The following is an 18897-nucleotide window of genomic DNA, read 5'->3' on the forward strand; positions in this document are numbered from 1 at the left end:
CTGTGAGGGACGTGAATGCATAAAGCTTGAGGGTCACGTGGGGGAAGGGACGCCGCTGGGGGTGGGGAAACCCAAACCTCTTGAGAGAAAACAGGGTTTCTCAGAAGTAAAGAGAAGAAGGTCTGGGGATTGCTTTTCCAGCATGAACGAAATTGAGCGGAGCACTAGGTTTAGTCTCCAGTACCACATGATCCTGGTACGGTGCACACACCTGTAATCTCACCACCCGGGAGATGGAGACAGGAAGGTGGAAGTTCAAAGCCATCCTAGGCTTCGTGGTGAGCAGCAGACCTGCCCGGGCTCCATGATACCCTGTATTAAACACAAATTAAGTTTGGAGGGGGCCATCGTCATCTCATCAGGCATTCGCTATGGTTTCTTGATCTTTGAGGGGAAAATGAGAGGTCTTTTTGTTTTAGACGGGGTCTCGCTGTATAGCTCTGGCTATTCTGGGTCTCATTATGTAGACCAGGCAGGCTTCAAACTCACAGCATTGTGCCTGCCTCTGCCTCCAAGTGCTGGGATTAAAGGTGTGCGCCACCACAATCAGTGTGATGAGAGGCCCTGTATCGAAATGATTCAGTAGCCAAACCCCTGCTCAGGCTGGCCTTGAACTCGCAGAAACCCAGCCTGCCTTGGCTTCCCGAGTGCTGGGATCACAAGCTCAATTATCCCAGGGGATGTGTTGGTTTCTATCTTTATTTGGTTTACCTCACCTCAGGAAATGAAGCTTAACAGCGTAAAACCAAGAAAAGCAACAAGGAAGCTTCTCATTAGTGGGAGATTTTTAGCTGCTGCCTCTCCACCAAGGAATAAACCCAGCCTAAGATGATTCTTAGTGTGACATAAATCCCAACAATATCCTCGAAGTCTCCATCTTTGTCTTTCTCTCGTCTCTCTGTTTCTCTCTCTACTTCTAGCTTAAAACATACTAGATAAAAGATAGGGTAGAAAAACACAATAGCGGGGTTGGGGATTTAGCTCAGTGGTAGAGCGCTTGCAAGCGCAAGGCCCTGGGTTCGGACCCCAGCTCCAAAGAAAAGAAAAGAAAAAAAAAAACACAATAGCAAGTAAACCCCCCCCCCCTTTTTTTTGACAGTCTCACTGTGTAGCTCTGGCTGGCCTGGAGCTTGCTAGGAAGACCAGACTGGCCTCGAACTCACAGAGATCTGTTTCCCCTGACTCCCAACTGCTAGGAGTTAAGGCCATCCCTCATACCTGGTTAGCACAGGAAGTTTTAAGAGAGGCGAGATGAGTCTTAGATACAGCGCTAGAGATGCTGACGCCAGCGTGTTGACAGAATGGGCAGCAGCCTGTGGTCCATCACGCTGAGGATGCTGTAACAGGGTGAACGTCTGATGGAGAGGTGTGTGAGTGCATCTGTGTTGGAGCCAAATGTTCCCCTGTCACAGGCGTGTTCCATTTTCTTTCCCGATTAAATTCTAATGAATTGAAAGTTAATTGGGTCCTCAAATTTCAAATCTTTCTTCCAGTTTTGACTTTGGGACTATAGTTCTATAACTTTCAAGACTATAAATATTTTACCAGCTTTCAGCAGAGATACGAACCCAGTAGATTTTGAAAATCATGCCTGTCGCAGGGAATTTGGTATTCATGAGATGAAGTGATATAGCCGGCGGCATTAGCATAAGATAATGCCATTCTTCTTTCCCTCCAAAGAATCATACAAGACACTGTTGGATACATAGGGAATTAAGTAGAAAGAATGTGATTGCTGTCTTCCCCCTTCTTTCTTTCTTTCTTTCTTTCTTTCTTTCTTTCTTTCTTTCTTTCTTTCTTTCTTTTCTTTCTTTCTTCTTTCCTTCCTTCCTTCCTTCCCTTTTTCTTTCTTTCTTTCCTTTTTCTCCCCTCCTCTCTGTCTGTCTTCTCCCCCTCCCTCCCTTCCTTTCTTTCTTCTTTATTGGATACTTTTTATTTATTTACATTTCAAATGTTATCCCCTTTCCTGGTTTGCCGTCCATAAACCCCCTATCCCATCCCCCTCCCCCTTCTATGAGGGTGTTCCTCCATGCACCCACCCACCTCCCTGCCCTGACATTTCCCCACACTGGTGGGGGGGTGTCAAGCCTTGGCAGGACCAAGGGCTTCTCCTCCCATTGGTGCCCAACAAGGCCATCTTCTGCTATATATGCGGCTGGAGCCATAGGTCTGGGGATCCAGTCCATATACATACAGTCATCAAACCCAGACAATATAGCTGATGCCAAGAAGTGCAGGCTGACAGGAGCCCGATGTAGCTGTCTCCTGAGTGGCTCTGCCAGAGCATGACAAATACAGAGGCAGATACTTGCAACCAACCATTGAACTGAGAACAGAGTCCCCTTTGGAGGAGCTGGAGAAAGGATTGAAAGAGTTGAAAGGGGTTGTAGCCCCATAAGAACAACAATGCCAACCAACCAGAGCTTCCTGGGACTAAACCACCATCCGAAGGGTACACATGGACCAACCCTTCCTTTCTTTCTTAAACAAAAAAAGCAACTTAAAAGAGAAAGGGTTTAGTTCAAGTGTAAGGGTAGCATCCACTCTGCTGGGCAAATTGAGGCAGCAGGAATTGGAGGCAGCTTGTTACATCAATCACAGTTCATCAGTTGTGAGTTTCTGTGTTAGCCACTCTCTGGTGCTTAGAAACTTCTCTGATGTCATCTGAGAGCTGCACTAATCTATGGGGACACAGGTACAACACTTGGAGGGCAGTTTAACACTATTTATAGATAGCAGAATGATAGAAGTAGGTTAGGGCCTGTAAGCTCCCCAGTGACAGGTTCTTAGCCAGATTTGCAGTACCAGGTATGTGTTTCCTCCTGTGTAACGGGCCGTAAAGCCAATAAGAAAGTCATTGGTCATCCCTCGAATACGTGTGCCACTGTTTACCTATGGCATCATTATTGTAGCTCGCAGGGTTCACAGCTGAGGAAGATGGTTGAGGACATTTCTGCCTCTCCTCAGCCTGCATAGCATTTCCCAATACTATGAAAGGTAGCCAGCGGGAAGGAATCTTCCTCATTAATAATTGTTGGGGGTTCGATTCGTGCTTACATGGGAATTTATACACCTTTGGGCTTTAGACTAATCAATAAAGAGCCAATGGCCAGTGGCTGGGCACAGGGATAGAGACAAGACTTTGAGGACTTCTGAGAGGAAACACAGGACAGGGGAAGGAGGGATTCTCCATGACAGGAAGCAAAGAGATCAGACTTAAGGTCCTGCTGACCTGTACGAGTCAGGGTAAAGTCCTCCAGGTCTGGGGGAGCAGGGATGAACTATAGACTTAGCAAGCATTAACTCTGGGATATCGGAGGGGAGCATGTGAGCCACGTGGAGGTTCAGCGGTGGCCCAGCCATTGAGCTAGTTAAGGTATATCAAAATTAAGCAAGTGCACAAGTGCGTGTGTGTGTGTGTGTGTGTGTGTGTGTGTGTTTCATTCGAAAATCGAAGTGGGTGTCTAGAAGTGTGATTACCTGCTAGAGTTCAGATTGGTTTAACAGTTTACCACTACAAATACAGACTTGACTTTTGTTTTTTAAATGTCCTGTGACCACTGTGTGTAGCATCATCAACAATGCAGGTATCGCTGTTAAGTTCTGCAGTGCTGCTACCCACGCTTGCTCATTTTTAAAATCTGTTACAGTATAAACTCTAACTTCTTACTGGCATGACTTAACGCCTTAATATTTTATTTCTTGTTCCCACAATGCCTGTTCCGTAGAAGTGAGGCATCAGACCAGCTCGAGAGGATCCTTGTTAGTCCCAGATACCAACTCTCCAGTGCAGTGATGCAGCACTGCAGACAGGCAGACAGCGGCAGGCAGGCGGGCGGGTGGAGGAGCCCATTTGGGTCCATAGCCCCCTGGCCTTCATTAGCTGTCTAGTGTCAGAGTTCGGCCACATAGCACACAACCACAAAGGTTTCCAGGATATGCATCCTTCATCATGTGCCTAACAATGAAGGCAAGGGGTTTGATAAAAACTTGCCAGAATCCACCATAGCATTGCTCTGAATGACGATTGGTCAAGTGTAGGGAAGTAGATGGCTTTCTCATAGGCAAGGTGCCTTTGCTGTTGTAGGCTGCAGTTTTGCTGGTGCTCATTTCTAGAGAGGGCATCTATCTTCTCTTGTTCTGCTGAATGAAATAGATTACGTTTCTTGGTGTGTTTGTGTGTGTGTGTGTGTGTGTGTGTGTGTGTGTGTGTGTGTGTGTGTATATGTTTTACTTTTTTCTTCTGGTCCTAATAGGGTGCCATCTTGCTACCAACTGGAAGCCAGGTTGACTAGGACAGATGGAGATAATGAAAGCCAGGCGTATGGTAGGTTGATATGGTTATGTATACTCTGGTTATTGAAGTAAAAGGAACCCAGGAGACTGTAATGTGAGGTTCTGGTCATCATTTCTCCCTCCCTCCCCAACCTGCAAATGTCTTGAGACATGCTAGACTATACAAGCAGTGGAAGGTTTATTAAAACCAAGATTCTGTGGTGTAGCTTCAATGAGGCCACCATCCGGAATGGGGTAGGACTTTGCAGTGACAGGACTATCTGGAGTCACCAACACATCTATAAATAACCCGGCCACAATCTATAGGAAAGCCCAACAAATCCATTGCTCTCACAAAGGCGATCTTTGGTGAAATAAGACTTTGGTCTGTTGTTGGTGACCACCTGAGGACATGAAGCAGTAGTTTTGTCTTCCCTAGAAAAGTTAATGCAACACAGAGCAAGGCTCAAGTTCCCAAGTTTTATGAACTGAGCTGTATGAAGTGAGTGGTGAAGAGTATATCTAGAGAGTACGTAGTCCCATGGTGCAGCTGTGAGTTTAACGCGTCGACACCTACAGAACTTCATGGCCTGAGTATTTTCCTATAGAACTTCATGGCTGGAGTATTTTCCTATAGAACTTCATGGCTGGAGTATTTTCCTACAGAACTTCATGGCTGGAGTATTTTCCTACAGAACTTCACGGCTGGAGTATTTTCTAACTTCTCTGCAGCACTAAGTCTTCCGCCAGGGTTTTTAATGAAAATCAGACTTTGGATCCTTCTGTGGTTCACAAGAGCTTCTTCAGAAGGAAACCTTTGCACATCTCACAGTTCCTAGATATACAAGTTGGGCTTCCCATGAGTGGTTTCATTCAGCCGGAATATCCCTGGGAGCACACAGTACAGTCAGTATCTTAAACTCTTTAGAATTAAATTAGTTCCCTTATGTCTTAGTTAGGGTCTTACTGCTGTGAACAGACACCGTGACCAAGGCAACTCTTACAAGGACGTTTAATTGGGGCCGGCTTACAGGTTCAGTCCATTATCATCAAGGCGGGAGCATGACAGCATCCAGGCAGGCATGGTGCAGGAGGAGCTGAGAGTTCTACATCTTCATCTGAAGGCTACTAGGAGAAGACTGACTCGCACGTGGTTAGGAGGAAGGTCTCACTGCCCATCCCCACAGTGACACACCCACTCCAGCAAGGCCACACCTTCTAATAGTCCCCCTCCCCAGGCCAAGCATATTCAAACAACCACACCTTGCATGTCTATTTTTGATATTTGTTTAAGTTCTAACGAGGTGGCTGTTCTCCATTGTCAAAATCATGTTTGAACACTCACTTTATTTAAGCGGTAAATAAATCCTAAAAAACATGTTTATAATTCCACCTAAACAATAAATAAACCCAAAGTTTAAGGACCTTTTTTTTTTTTTGCATGAAAGACAATAGAAGTTTAAGTTTCTCAGCCTATATATTTTCTGTTCACCTTGGTAGGCCAGCTTAATGACAGAAGTTGCTAATAATGTGGTAGATATCAGAAGCATTTGAAACCACAAATGTGCCAATGTCCTTCTTCAAGAAAATATATATTCTTAGGCTGGGAGGGATGGATCATTCATTAAAATGCTTGCTTCACAAACAGGAAGACCCTAGCTCCACCCCCAGAATCCATGTGAAGATGGATCTAGACATGGTGACATGTGATCCCAGTGCCACGGGGATGGACACAGGTAGATCCTTGGGGCTTGCTGTCCAGGCAGCCTAAGGTGACTGCAGGTGCTCAGGCCAGCGAAGATCTTGTCTTAATGGGAAACAAAGTGGACAGCATCTGAGGAATAACGCCCAAGGTTGACTTCTGGTGTTTATATGCATTTGCATGTATGCATACATGTACCCCCTCATGTGCACTCCCACATGTGTACCCTAATATATGCTCCCACATGTGCACCTTGATATGTGCACTCCCATATGTGTACCCCGACATGTGTACCCCAACATGTGCACACCACATGTGCACCCTGACATATGCACCCCACATGTGTACCTCCACATGTACTCCCCATATGTGTACCCCATATGTGCCATATGTACACCTCAAATGTGCACTCTGACGTGCACTCCCACATATGTACCCTGACTGTATACTCCCATGTGTATTCCCACATGTGCATTCCCACATGTGCATCCCCACATGTGTACCCTGACATGAGCACCCCCATATGCGCACCCCTACATGTGCATCCCAATGTAAACACCCCCTGGTGTACCTTGACATGAACACCACCACATATGTATCCCGACATACACACCGACATGTGCATTCTTACACACAAAGATAATATACTTTTCCCCTTTATCCTGTCCATGATGACATTCATGGGTTTCTACTGCCCACATCCAGAGTAGATCTTAATCCTCTGCAAAATGTTGTCATAGACACATCCAGAAGCATGCCTCACCAATCTAGGTGATAATAGCCTACCCAAGTTAATAACAAAATGTTAACCATTACAGACATAAGTATTTTGCATATGCGTATGTTCATGTGTGTGTGTGTGTAAGTGCCTGTGGGAGGTAAATGTGTTCATGAATGCTTGAATATGAATATAGAAATCAGAAGACAGCCTTGGTTGTCATTCCTTGCTCTTTCTCTCTCTTTCTCTTTCTCTTTCTCCCTCTCCTCCCCTGCTCTTCCCTCCCTGCTTTTTTTTTTTTTTTGGTTCTTTTTTTTCGGAGCTGGGGACCGAACCCAGGGCCTAGCGCTTCCTAGGCAAGCGCTCTACCACTGAGCTAAATCCCCAACCCCCCTCCCTGCTTTCTCTCTCTCTCTCTCTCTCTCTCTCTCTCTCTCTCTCTCTTTCTTTTTCTTGCTTGCTTGTATGCGCACTCTCTCCCTCCCTCCCTCTCCCTCTCTCTCTCCCTCCCTCCCCCTCCATGCAACCCCCTCCCCCCTCTCCCTTCCCCTCCCTCTCTCTCCGTCCCTCCTCCTATGCAAGTCCCCTCCACCTCCACCTCTCTCTCATCCTCTTTCTCTCTTTGGCCTGAGTATTTCTAAAGACTATCTAACTAGCAAACTCCCATGTCTCTACCTCCCTGGTGCTGGGATTACAAGCATGCACCATTATACCTGGTTGTTGTTGTGCTTTGTTTGTTTTTGTTGTTGTTTTATTTTTATGTTTTTACAGGTGCTCTGGAAAATCAAACTCAGACCCTATGCTTGAGAGGAAAGCACTTTGCTGACTCTACTATCACTCGGTCCATCCGCTGTTGATCTATCTGAACGTGGTTATATGGCATGTCTGCTGTCTGCGTTACTTCCATGTCTCTAGGACTCACATACTTTCAATCAATCTTTGAATTTATCAATCATTCTTCCAACATATCACTTGTGTAGCCAAAAGTCGCATCGGTGGCTGGAGAGAGCATCTGCTGCTCTTGCAGAGGACTGGAGTTTGGTTCCTAGAACCCATCTCAGGAAACTCACAGTCTCGTGTAGCTCTGACATGCTCTTCTGGCCTCCGTAGGTGCCTGCACTTATGTGCGTACATCCTTTGGAGCTGGGCCCTTCACTCTAACAAGCAAAACGAAAACTTTACCGGTCAGATCTCAGTCTTCTAACCATGCAGACAAGGCCAGGGAGATTGAGATTCTGCAAGCATTTGTGAGGTGGGTGCTTGGATCTAGCGTATCTAGGTACTTTGTTCTTCCCATGGTTTCTATGAGCTGAGATGATCTGACCGTTCTCCAGCAGACACCTATATTTTGTTCGTAAGCTCTGCTAGGCAGTGTTTATTGGGTTTCTGTGTGTGGTGCATATGTGGGTAGATGTTCATGTATGTGTACAGGTGTGTGGAGCACAGAGGTTGATGCCCGTAGTGACAGTTTTGGTTTCTTTAAAATTATGTGAATGTTTCTGTTTTAATCCCAGCTGTGTGGGGGATATGGGGCTGCTTCAGATGGCCCATGGCAGCTGACTGTGATTTGTCTCAGGCTCTGGCAGGCGAGTGATTCTGCCAGCTGAAGATAGCTTACATTTGGAAATTTAGGGACTCTAGAGAGACTACATAAATGTCAGGGCTCCAAGAGGGGGTGGCAGTTGCTGGTCCCCCTGCTGATGCCCCTGGCGGTGGTGCTGCTGCTGCTGGTTCCTTCTGTTGCATTTGCTGTTTGCAGTTTTGCCATTTGTTGGGGGGTATCCTGACAATGAAGATCGGCCTTGCCCCTAGGCTAATCAGCAGGAAGTAGTCTATCGAGGTTGATGCTCCTTTCTTCCTCTACCCTTTCTTGCCTACCTATTGTTTGGGGTTTGGAAGGGATTGGTGTGGGGCAAGGTGGTAGATATAAGAAGCCAATAAAGTAGCCCAAGAGTTTAGTTACTGATGTCAATCTTCATCTTTTATTGGGGACAGGGTCTCTCACTGAACCCTATCCACATATGTTTAGGCTGGCCAGTGAGTGTTAGGGATCCTCCTGTCTCCATGCCCAGGGCTGAGATCACATACATATGCCATCAGTCTGGCTTTTTACCTGAGTGCTTGTATTCCAAACTCAGCTCCTCATGCTGTGCTATCTCCCCAGATACAAAGCCAACATTTAAACAATTCAATACAAGTTTAACTAATTATTTTTGTAGTATTGGGGGTTAAACCCTGGACCTTGTACATGGTAGGCAAGTACACACATCCTCAGCCCAGTTGGTACAACTTTATGAGGCAAATGTGTAATCTTCAAGTTACCTATGACCTTGGGCTTCTCAATGTTGAAATTATGGAAAGAGGTTGAGAAAATTCCCAAGATGCAACTGTGTATTAGGATGTATGGACACGAGAGACCACAGCAACGACAGAGTTGTAATTTTCATTAAGTAAGTAGGAAATGTATATTTTTCAATTCTCCAGAAGCATTTTGCTGCTGATTTCTAAGTCTCACTGCAATTACTAGTTAATAAAATTATGTTTTAATACGCTGGCAGAAAATTGATACTGTTTCCAATCTGGGTCATGAAACAAATAAAACGTGGGAGAAATTGAGCTCTCATTTCAGAAATGGAAAATGGATTTTTAAAGTCCAGATCATTACCAGGGGCAATTTTCTTGTAATAAGTTTAGCACTGACTTGCTCAGTGCGAAGCTTTGTCAGGGAAAATTATAACTTTTGAAACAAGAAAAAGAAAGTGGTGACGCAGCTTAAGCACTTTCCATTCTAACAACCACCGTGTGCCTGGGTCTGGGAAGGCCAGGACGAGGCCAATGGGCTGGCTGCTGTAGCCGTCAATGAAGCTTGTGAGTAAGTGAGGTGCAGGACCAGTGTCCAGCACAGCTAGCAGCTGCTTTCTCCGGGAGGCTTTGCTGGCTTCCCTAGAGGCTTACAACTGTGAGTCCTGGTGCTTTCTTTTAGCTTTCAGACTCTTGGAAACAGAGTGTGCTAAACAGGACTCCCATTCTCTTATACCCAGCTCTCTATACTTCTGGGTATATAGATGACATTTTTCTCAATAGCTCTGAGGCTGTCTTTCTAGCCAGCATGCTGTGCCATTTACTGGATTCTGTCTTCTAGCATGGTGACAAGGGTCTCTGGTGGGGACCTCAGCAAGACTGAGGAAGTGGCTGGTTTTGCTGATGGTGACAGGAAGGCCCCAAGTGTGTGACATTTTGTGAAGATGAAAGCTTTCTGAGCCACCTCATGTCCCTGTATTTAGATCCGCTCCTCTGTGAATTTTGGCGATTCAGCAGAGACTTTCCTGTCACCCTTCAGACAGAGAGCAGGGACGACAGGGAGGGGGCTCCTGGTAACTTCCAGTGATTGAGGCTAGCCCACTTTCACAGAGGTAGGAGAAATGAAGGCACCTCTCTGATCCCTGTGGGCTAATGACCCATTGTGGCTATGATGTGCACCCAGGCAGGGCTTACCTCATATTTCTTTACTCTGTTTGTAAGTGTGCATGACTTCCGTTGCTTATTTATGCTTCTTGTTAAAATATTGAAGATGGGAGAGAGAGAGAGAGAGAGAGAGAGAGAGAGAGAGAGAGAGAGAGAGATATTACAATCTCATTATTGTGCTTGAAATAAATGTTCTGATCCTCTGGGATGGATATCCAGCTGTCTGGATATTCCTTTTATGTGCAGTGTGCAGTGCCCAGCAGAGCTAGAGACATGAGGACTTGTGATGGCTTTGGGGTATTGCAAGGGGCACAGTGGTAAAGCGAGCTCTGACAGCTCCTCTTCCCTTGATAGTCTCCTCCCACAAGTCCTGCAGCCCCTGCAACGGGCAGGCCTGCACTTGGATTCCCAGAGCTCCATGAGGGCCTGGCACCACACGGGGGTTAATTACTGAGGCTCCAAAGGAGTCAACTTAGAGATGCTTAAGTCTATTTCATGCGACCATTTTTTTTTCCTGCTGTTGAGTTACCAGGGAGTCCTGAAGCTCATATCTGACTTGGAGGGAGATGACACCAAGGTGAGAAAGCATTCCTTGCCCATCACGGAGGTGTCTGTCACACTACTGTCAGCTGACAGTATCTGCTCTGGGAGATAGGGAATGGTGCATCCGCACTTATCCTATGATTCTTAGGTGACGCTTAATGTTTCTATAGCTTCTGCTTTTGACAAAGATAGTATAAACCATTCTGAATAAAAAATAAATAAATAAATTGAGTGGCATTGCCTGATTGCAGCTATAGGGGCCTTTGCACAACTTCACCTCAATGCATTCACCAGCTAATGTTTTGTTGATTCAGGGTCTCATGTAACCTGAGCATGCCTTGAACTTACTAAGTGGCCAAGAGTGACTCTGAATTCCCCATCCTCCTGCCTCCACCTCCCGGGTGCTAGGATGACAGGCACATATCACTGTTGCTGGAAATTAATCTCAGGGCCTCAAGCATGCTAGGCAAGCACTCTGCCAGCTGACCTCTGTCCCCGGTCCTCGGTCACTTAAACACAAAAATTCCTAAAATATCACCGAAGGTGAGGCAGAAAAACTGAGTAATCTCACACACTGAATTGATGGCATGGAGCAAACTCCATGCTCAGATGAATTCCTTAGTGGGTCAAAGGTGAGTAAAGGCTTTGGGGAAGAGTATATGAGTTTAGAGTTATGCAGAGCAGCAGAGGAGTGCTCTCCAGTTTCCTCAGTGTGGCAGGAGCTTCCCCAACACCCAGCTAGGAAAAGACTCTCTAGAGAAACTGCTCACCAACATCATTCGATAGGAAAGAAGCAAACTTTATAAACACAGGTTCAGCCAAACGAACTGGGCAGTACGTTAAAGGGTAAACATTGTCATCCTATGAGCTTTATCTGAAGAAGGCAAGATTTCCTTATCTTTTGGAAACCATTCACTGGAGGCCTCAGAAGATGGCTGGGTTTGTCAAGCATGAGGATCTGAGTTCAATTCCCAAAACACACACACACACACACACACACACACACACACACACACACACACAGAGGTTATGGAAATTTTTTTCTTCTTTTTTCTTTTTTTCCGGAGCTGGGGACCGAACCCAGGGCCTTGCGCTTGCTAGGCAAGCGCTCTACTAAATCCCCAACCCCATGGAAATTTTTTTAATCCTGTGCATGATGCATATTTATAATTCTAGTCCTGGGGAGATGGAGGCAGGTGGATTACTGGGGCTGGCTGTTTAGTTAGCCTAGCCTACTTGATGAGTTCCAGGTTAAAGAATCTGTTACAAAAATGGTGGAGGGGGCTGGGGATTTAGCTCAGTGGTAGAGCGCTTGCCTAGGAAGCGCAAGGCCCTGGGTTCGGTCCCCAGCTCCGAAAAAAAGAACCAAAAAAAAAAAAATGGTGGAGGAACGACACCCACAGTTATACAGTTATCACCTGGTTTCTATATGTATGCACATACAAATAAGCACCTCTCTCTCCCTCTCTTCCTCCCCCTCCCCCTTCCCCTTTTCTCCCCCTCCCCCTCCCTCACTTCTCAGAGAACTTGTAGAGTTGTAACAGATAATAAATGTTTAGTTAGGTAATAGTTTTAGTGGAAACACATGTAAACATTTCTGCTGTGACTCCTTATCAGTTCATGACTTGAATTAGTGTCTTAAACTTGCTATGAACTTTTGGAATGTAAGGTTGCTTGGGAAACCATGAGACCATTTATTCTGAGAAAGTGTAAGAACTAAGAACGACTGTGAAACACAGGGCTTTTTCTTCCTAGCAGCAATAAAAAGGTAGAAGTCTTTTCTTTTCTGAGCAATGAAGGTTGGAGCTTCTTTTTCATCCAGAATGAGTGAGCTTTTTTCTGCATTGACTCTTGCTCGTTGGAATTTGTTCGTGGGAGCTTTGGCTCCGTCCACCGAGTGGATATACGCATATGTAAGTATAGGTGTGTGTGTAAGTATGGGTGTGTGTGTAAGTATAGGTGTGTGGATGTAAGTTCCAGTGAACACTTGTGGAGTTGATGAGATAGGTGGTTGGTCCTGACCAGTGTGCGTGTGTGTGTGTGTGTGTATGTGTATGTGTGTGCACATGCATGTGTATGAGTGTGTGCATGTCTATGCATATTGTCTGTGTAAAAGATTTTAATTATTTTCCCTTCTTTATGATCTGATTGACAAGAGTTAATGAGTTCTTTCACCTGGCCGAGTAGAGGTCCTTGAGCAAGAAAGAAAAGAAGCCAGCAATTATTAGCATGAAATAGTGAGAGAGGTACAGAGTAAGAAACCAGCACAAAACAGTAAAGTATACAATAGAAAGAGAAAGAAAACCAGCACTTATTAAAACACAAGGCCAGGGATCACCAGGTTTTAGCCTTTGTCTGATGCTGTGTCCTGCCCAGTACCGGTCAACTTCAAAGGCCAGGGCAGCCCCTGGCAGTTAGGGGGGTGCCACCAATCTGTTTCTTGAATATTTTATCTCATTTTTGGCTGCTATTGACTATGGGCAACCAAACTAGCCAGCAAGTGCAAGCAGAACCATAGACAAGAGGGATTTCTTCATGTGTCTTTCTGGTCAAAACATTTAGGTTTTTTTTTTTCTTTTCTTTTCTTTCTTTCTTTTTTTTTTTTTTTTTTTTTTTTTTTTTTTTTTTTTTTTTTTTTTTTTGGAGCTGGGGACCGAACCCAGGGCCTTGCGTTTGCTAGGCAAACGCTCTACCACTGAGCTAAATCCCCAACCCCAAAAACATTTAGGTTTTATCGCATAAGTGTTTTTCACTTGCTGTGTGCATTTTGAACCAGTTTAAGAAACTTTTAAATGGTTGTGTTCTTAGAATCTGGGTTTTTTTTCCTCTATTTTCATAGGCTTCAGTGGTGAAGCCTCCTCATGTTGGGAGTCCATTCTTTTACAGTGTCTTTTGATGACTCCTACATCAGGTTTTTTCCGACAACGGGCAATTTCCATGTAACAGGGTAAAACACAGGGTGGAGTGTGTGGTGGTTTGAATGAGAGCATCCCCGACATGCTCATATATTTACATTCTTAGTCACCAATTGGTGAGCTCTTTGAGAAGGATTAGAAGGATTAGGAGGTGTGGCCTTGATAGAGGAGGTGGGCTTTGAGGGTTCAAAAGCCCACACTTGACCTAGTATCTCTCTCTGCTTGCGGCCTGTGGATCAGAATGTAGCTCTCAGTTATTCCTCCAGCACCATGTCTGTCTGCCTGCCACCATGCTCCCTACCATGATGATAATGGACTAAAATTTTAATGATTTAAAACGATAAACAAGTTCCCAATAAAATGCTTTCTTTTCTAAGGGCTGACTTGGCCATGGTCTCTTCACAGCACTAGGGAAGTGACAAGAATTTAGATACCTGCCTCCTGAAACTGTTAAAAGTGCTAGTTCTTCTTCCTTCTAAAGTAGTTTAGACATCTAGACAGTCTAAGTGTCATATCTAAGATCTCATAAATGACTACAAGGAACCCAGAGATTGTCAAATATAACACACACACACACACACACACACACACACACACACACTCACACACACACACACATGGAATAATATGCTTGAATCAGAAGCAATAGCCAGAGACTCTCCTTTTCTCCTCCTCCTCCTCCTCCTCCTCCTCCTCCTCCTCCTCCTCCTCCTCCTCCTCCTCCTCCTCCTCCTCCTCCTCCTCCTCCTCCTCTTCTTCTTCTTCTTCTTCTTCTTCTTCTTCTTCTTCTTCTTCTTCTTCTTCTTCTTCTTCTTCTTCTGACTCTCCTTTTCTTAACTAATACTTTTAATTTGTTCTTTGGAAATTTTATACGTGTATACAATGTATCTTTATAATATTCATTCCATTCTTTACCCTTCAACTTTCTTCTTCTTCCTAATACATTTCCCTCCTAACATATCCTTAGTTTTCCCAATGACCTTTCGTGTCTAATCGTGTCTATTACGTACATGCATATACACTATATGCACAATCACCTGCAGGTTATGCAGTGAGCTTCCCTGAGCACCAGTCAGGCTTGGGTAGGACTTGGGGGGACACCAGCAGCCTTCGTCACCCAAATGAACTCATTGGTTTACCAACCAAGACTTGAATTATTGCTTCATTTCATCCCTATACATTCCATGCCCTTCCTAAACAATGGAACCACTGGAGTGTGGGCAACCTACCAGTGGCTCCATGCCTCCAAATCGAAATGACTCTTCCTTCCCCAGAAGCCATCAACTGTCAATAGCTCCTCGGTTAGAGGTAGGACTTCAGAAGTCCCTCCTCCGACCCAGGCTGGAATTTTCGCTGGCTTGGTCCTGTGAGAGTAACCACAGAGCTGTGAGTTTGTGCATACAGCCTTTACATCATGTTCAGAAGATAGCTTCTAACTCATTCCTGTCTTCGGTCTCCCATTCCTTCTACCTACCCCCTCTAAGCCATTTGGTGTTGGTGTTGGGGGAGAGGATGAACCCTCACAGTCTCTTAGAGTCATGGAACACACACCATTTGCCTCAGTACGGTGCTTCTCTCACCAAGCTGAAGGTAGTCCAGGTCTATGGGCATAAACATTTAGAAGGCAATCTGACAAGATGGCTACATAGCAAAACAACAGTAGGTCTTCCAGCTATGGCCTATGACTTTCCCGGCCATGAACTTTGACCAGGTTTACAGCAGCAGACGTGAATTTCTTCCCATGAAGCAGATCTTCAAATCAGAAAGCAGTTGGTTCTCTCCCTAACAGTCCTGCCTTTATTGTACCAGTGGACACACCTGTCCTGTAAGGTCGGTATTATGGTGTACAAGGTCTAGTGCAGGGGAAGGACATTGATGTCTTTTGTCTCTTAGTGGCCTGTCCAGCACCACCCAGCTAACCATCAAGAAGAAAGTTTCCTGGTCAGTTTGAGATGGATTTCTCTTTGTTTTCTTGCTAAAGTGTTCGGTGTATTAAGCAACGGCATCTTATCGTGTATGTGGGCAATCCGGGGTAATGACCACAGTCGGCGTTGTTTTGGAAACTCCTGGGTCTTCTTGACCTATACCTTATAGAGAAGTAACCCATGCCTGGCATTGAGTTTTCATTTAATAATACATAACTTCTGAGGGAGGCATTGTCTACCCATTCAGGGCGCCTCTGTTCAAACCCTGGTTTTGTTGAAGAATATTTTTAAAATTACTTTACGAATGAATGCGCTTTCATAAAGCTTCTTCATGTTTCCCTAGTTTCGGTTGACCTGTTTCCCCCTTTACCCCATCTCCTTTCCCTGACCTCTGCTTAAAGTTTTAATCCCAATAGAGGCTCCTGGTCACCGCCATTTTTTCCTATCATACCTATCCCATTATTCATTCTTTGTTTTTTACTTGACTTGCAAGTTGTTGGCTTCCACATAGCTCCTCGTGTGCTCTTCGTTTTGCTGACCACAGCTTCTATTGTGTTGAACGTGGGGGAATCTCATGGGCGTGGTGCCTCATCTGTGGTTTTCATATGACCTACACATAGCTGTAATACTTGAAACCAATGCCATTCCAGAGTCCGACCCCTGGGCACACCTCTCCCAAAGGCTTCCCATGTGACATAAAACTAAAGCTGTACAAGCAAGAATGTGGGGCTTCGCGCTGGGGGCTCCCCTTGGAAATCTCTGGCCCAGCTAGCTAGGTGCTCAGGTTTAAGAGAAGGGAAGAGAACTCAGGCAGGGAGGGGAGACTGCTTCCGCTGCCCCCACTGCTGGTGCTGCCCCTTTCCACTGCTGCAGCTTCAGTTGCTCAGGCTGGGCTGAGCCAGCAGAAGACTGACTAGCAGTCGAGGGGTGCAGGGAAGCTTCTGGCTTGGATTTCGGGAGAGCAGATCTCTTCCCCAAGTGGTGGTGTTACAGCTCTTATGACAGAAGCTCTCAGACGATGGAGTAATTCCTGCACACCTTTAATCCTTCTGGATAGGATTCTTAAACACAATTTCGGGATGTGTCAGGGTCTGAGAGCTTGGGAAGACCTCATCTACATATTTGGGGGTGTGGTCCTGCTTCCAAGACTGATCAGTCTTGAGCCTACATGACCTGCGGTCACATCTACACCTATGGAGGAGGGGCTTGGGGCATTGCCCTGTGTGACTTGTCTGCCTCAAACCTCTCTACAGGGGGCTGTGGGGACTGCAGCTATGAGAGAGGAACCTGATCTCCTGGGAGAGTGGGAATGCTCCTGCTGTCCCTTAAGGTCTCCTGGGGATCTGATATATCTCGACCAGGAATCAGCCCACTGCCCTATACAAGAAAGCCAGGATATCTTTCTTTTCTATCAGCATTGACGTCTCTGTCTTTGGCTTTGTCTTTTTGCAGGAGACAGCTTCATTAGATTTCCCTTGAGCTCTCCCTTTGGGGAAACAAACTCACTCATTAAAACTATCGGACTCCGTCTATTGACTTCTGCCAGCGTGCAGAGTCTGGTCATGTTATTTCTGCAAATATTTACTCATGAAAAAGTATAACAAGTTATTGACACTTGAGGTATAAGACCAATGTGGTTTCTGCTCAGAGTCCAGAGGGAGCAACAGAGGCTGATTGAATCACTTGAACGTTGTGGTTGGAATGACCCTAAAACACAGAGTTCGATGTCCCGGTTCCCTCTATATTGAGGGTTTTCTCCTCAGTGAGAGTTAATGGTGGTGTGCTGTGGTTGCCTTTCCTGCACCATTGATTTCTTCCTATTGTATAGGAAGGCTAACAATGGAATGAAGCAGTAATTCCATTCGGGTCTTGGTTGGTGAGCCAATGAGTTCATTTGGGTTACAAAGGCTGCTGGTGTCCCCCAGGTCCTACCCAAGCTTGACTGATGCTCAGGGAAGCTCCCCGAATAACCTGCAAGTCATTGTTAAGAGAACCCTGTGGGGTGGGGTGGGGGTGGAGGTGGGGTCGGTAGTTGGGAGACCTTTCAGTTGCTTATGAGTTTCATGAACCCCAAGAGTCTGCCTGTGTCTTGGAGGAGGTAATGTTTCGTTCTGGAGGAAACAACTGTGCAACATGTAAAAGGCCAGCGGGACTAAGCAAAGCTAATACAAGCTTCTTCAAAACCAAAAGGAAATGGGAAACTCCAAAAGGAAATGATAACTCACAGGAGTGGAAGTCCAAATGACTAAGGAGTTCCTGAAGACATGTTATAAACCCAAACAAAAAATTAAAATTGGATACTACCTTGTGTTCAATTGAATATGCCCCCCACCCCCAGACAGAGGATAAGAGGATAAGGAAGGTCTTGGGGAGACAACACTTGGGTGTGGACTTCTTTGGTCATTCCTTTGTGTCACAGAGTGTGCATGTGCCCTGGTTGTAGAGACCTCCTCCTGCTAAACTTCTTAGAGCATCCTTGATCAGGAGACAGACACAGGTCAGTGGCTGCCTTTTATCAGATGTAATGGGCTTTTACGTCATACGTTAGCACCTCAATATTCCTTGCAGACTACTTAAAATAAAGTGTGGGTAGGACATGTGCATATGTTTCCGTGTGTTCGTACGTGGGTGCACAGGTATGTGGAGGTCAGAGGTTAATTTTCGGTGTCTTTTCTCTATGACCCTCTACCTTCCTGTTGAGACATCTCTGACTCAGTATGGTAGCTTGTTGATTCAGCAAGGCTGGCCAGCCGGTGAGCCTCGGGGATCCCCCTGTGTCTGCATCCCAGCATCTTGGATTAAAGGCACATACCATCACATACAGCTTTTGATGTGGGTGCTGGGAGCCCAAACTTGGGTCTCATGCTTTCATGACAAGCCCTTTCCTGACTGATTCATCTCCTTGGCCCATGAAACTCTTTTTTTAAAAATAAAAATGAGTAGAAAATGCTACCACTCCCCAAGGACCACTGGGGAGAGCAGGACAAAGTGCTTTGTGGGTCAGCAGAGTGCTGGGGTCCCCTCTCACTTGCTACGGGACTGTGTGAAGAGTAGATCTTCCTACAGCTGACTGTTGGAGGGGCCTTCAATCTGTAGTCATGGCGTTCGTAAGGAGATGGCTTCCTTTAGGCTGGAAGCACTTTGAAATGCAGCTTGGTGGAGGAGACCATAGGCACCATCATGGCCCCTCACACTACATTTGGATGACAGGAAATTATCAGTATGTATTTACACTTCCTTTGCACTAATGCATGGGGCCTGTGGTCTGTGTTCTCAGCTCCAAACTCACTTTTGCTGCGTCCCCGATAACTACCTGGCTGTGGAGGTGACTTGTCGCTTGCAGCCACCAGACTT

The sequence above is a fragment of the Rattus norvegicus genome, chromosome 9 (genome assembly GCF_036323735.1).
Source record: "Rattus norvegicus strain BN/NHsdMcwi chromosome 9, GRCr8, whole genome shotgun sequence".
Classification (NCBI taxonomy): domain Eukaryota; kingdom Metazoa; phylum Chordata; class Mammalia; order Rodentia; family Muridae; genus Rattus; species Rattus norvegicus.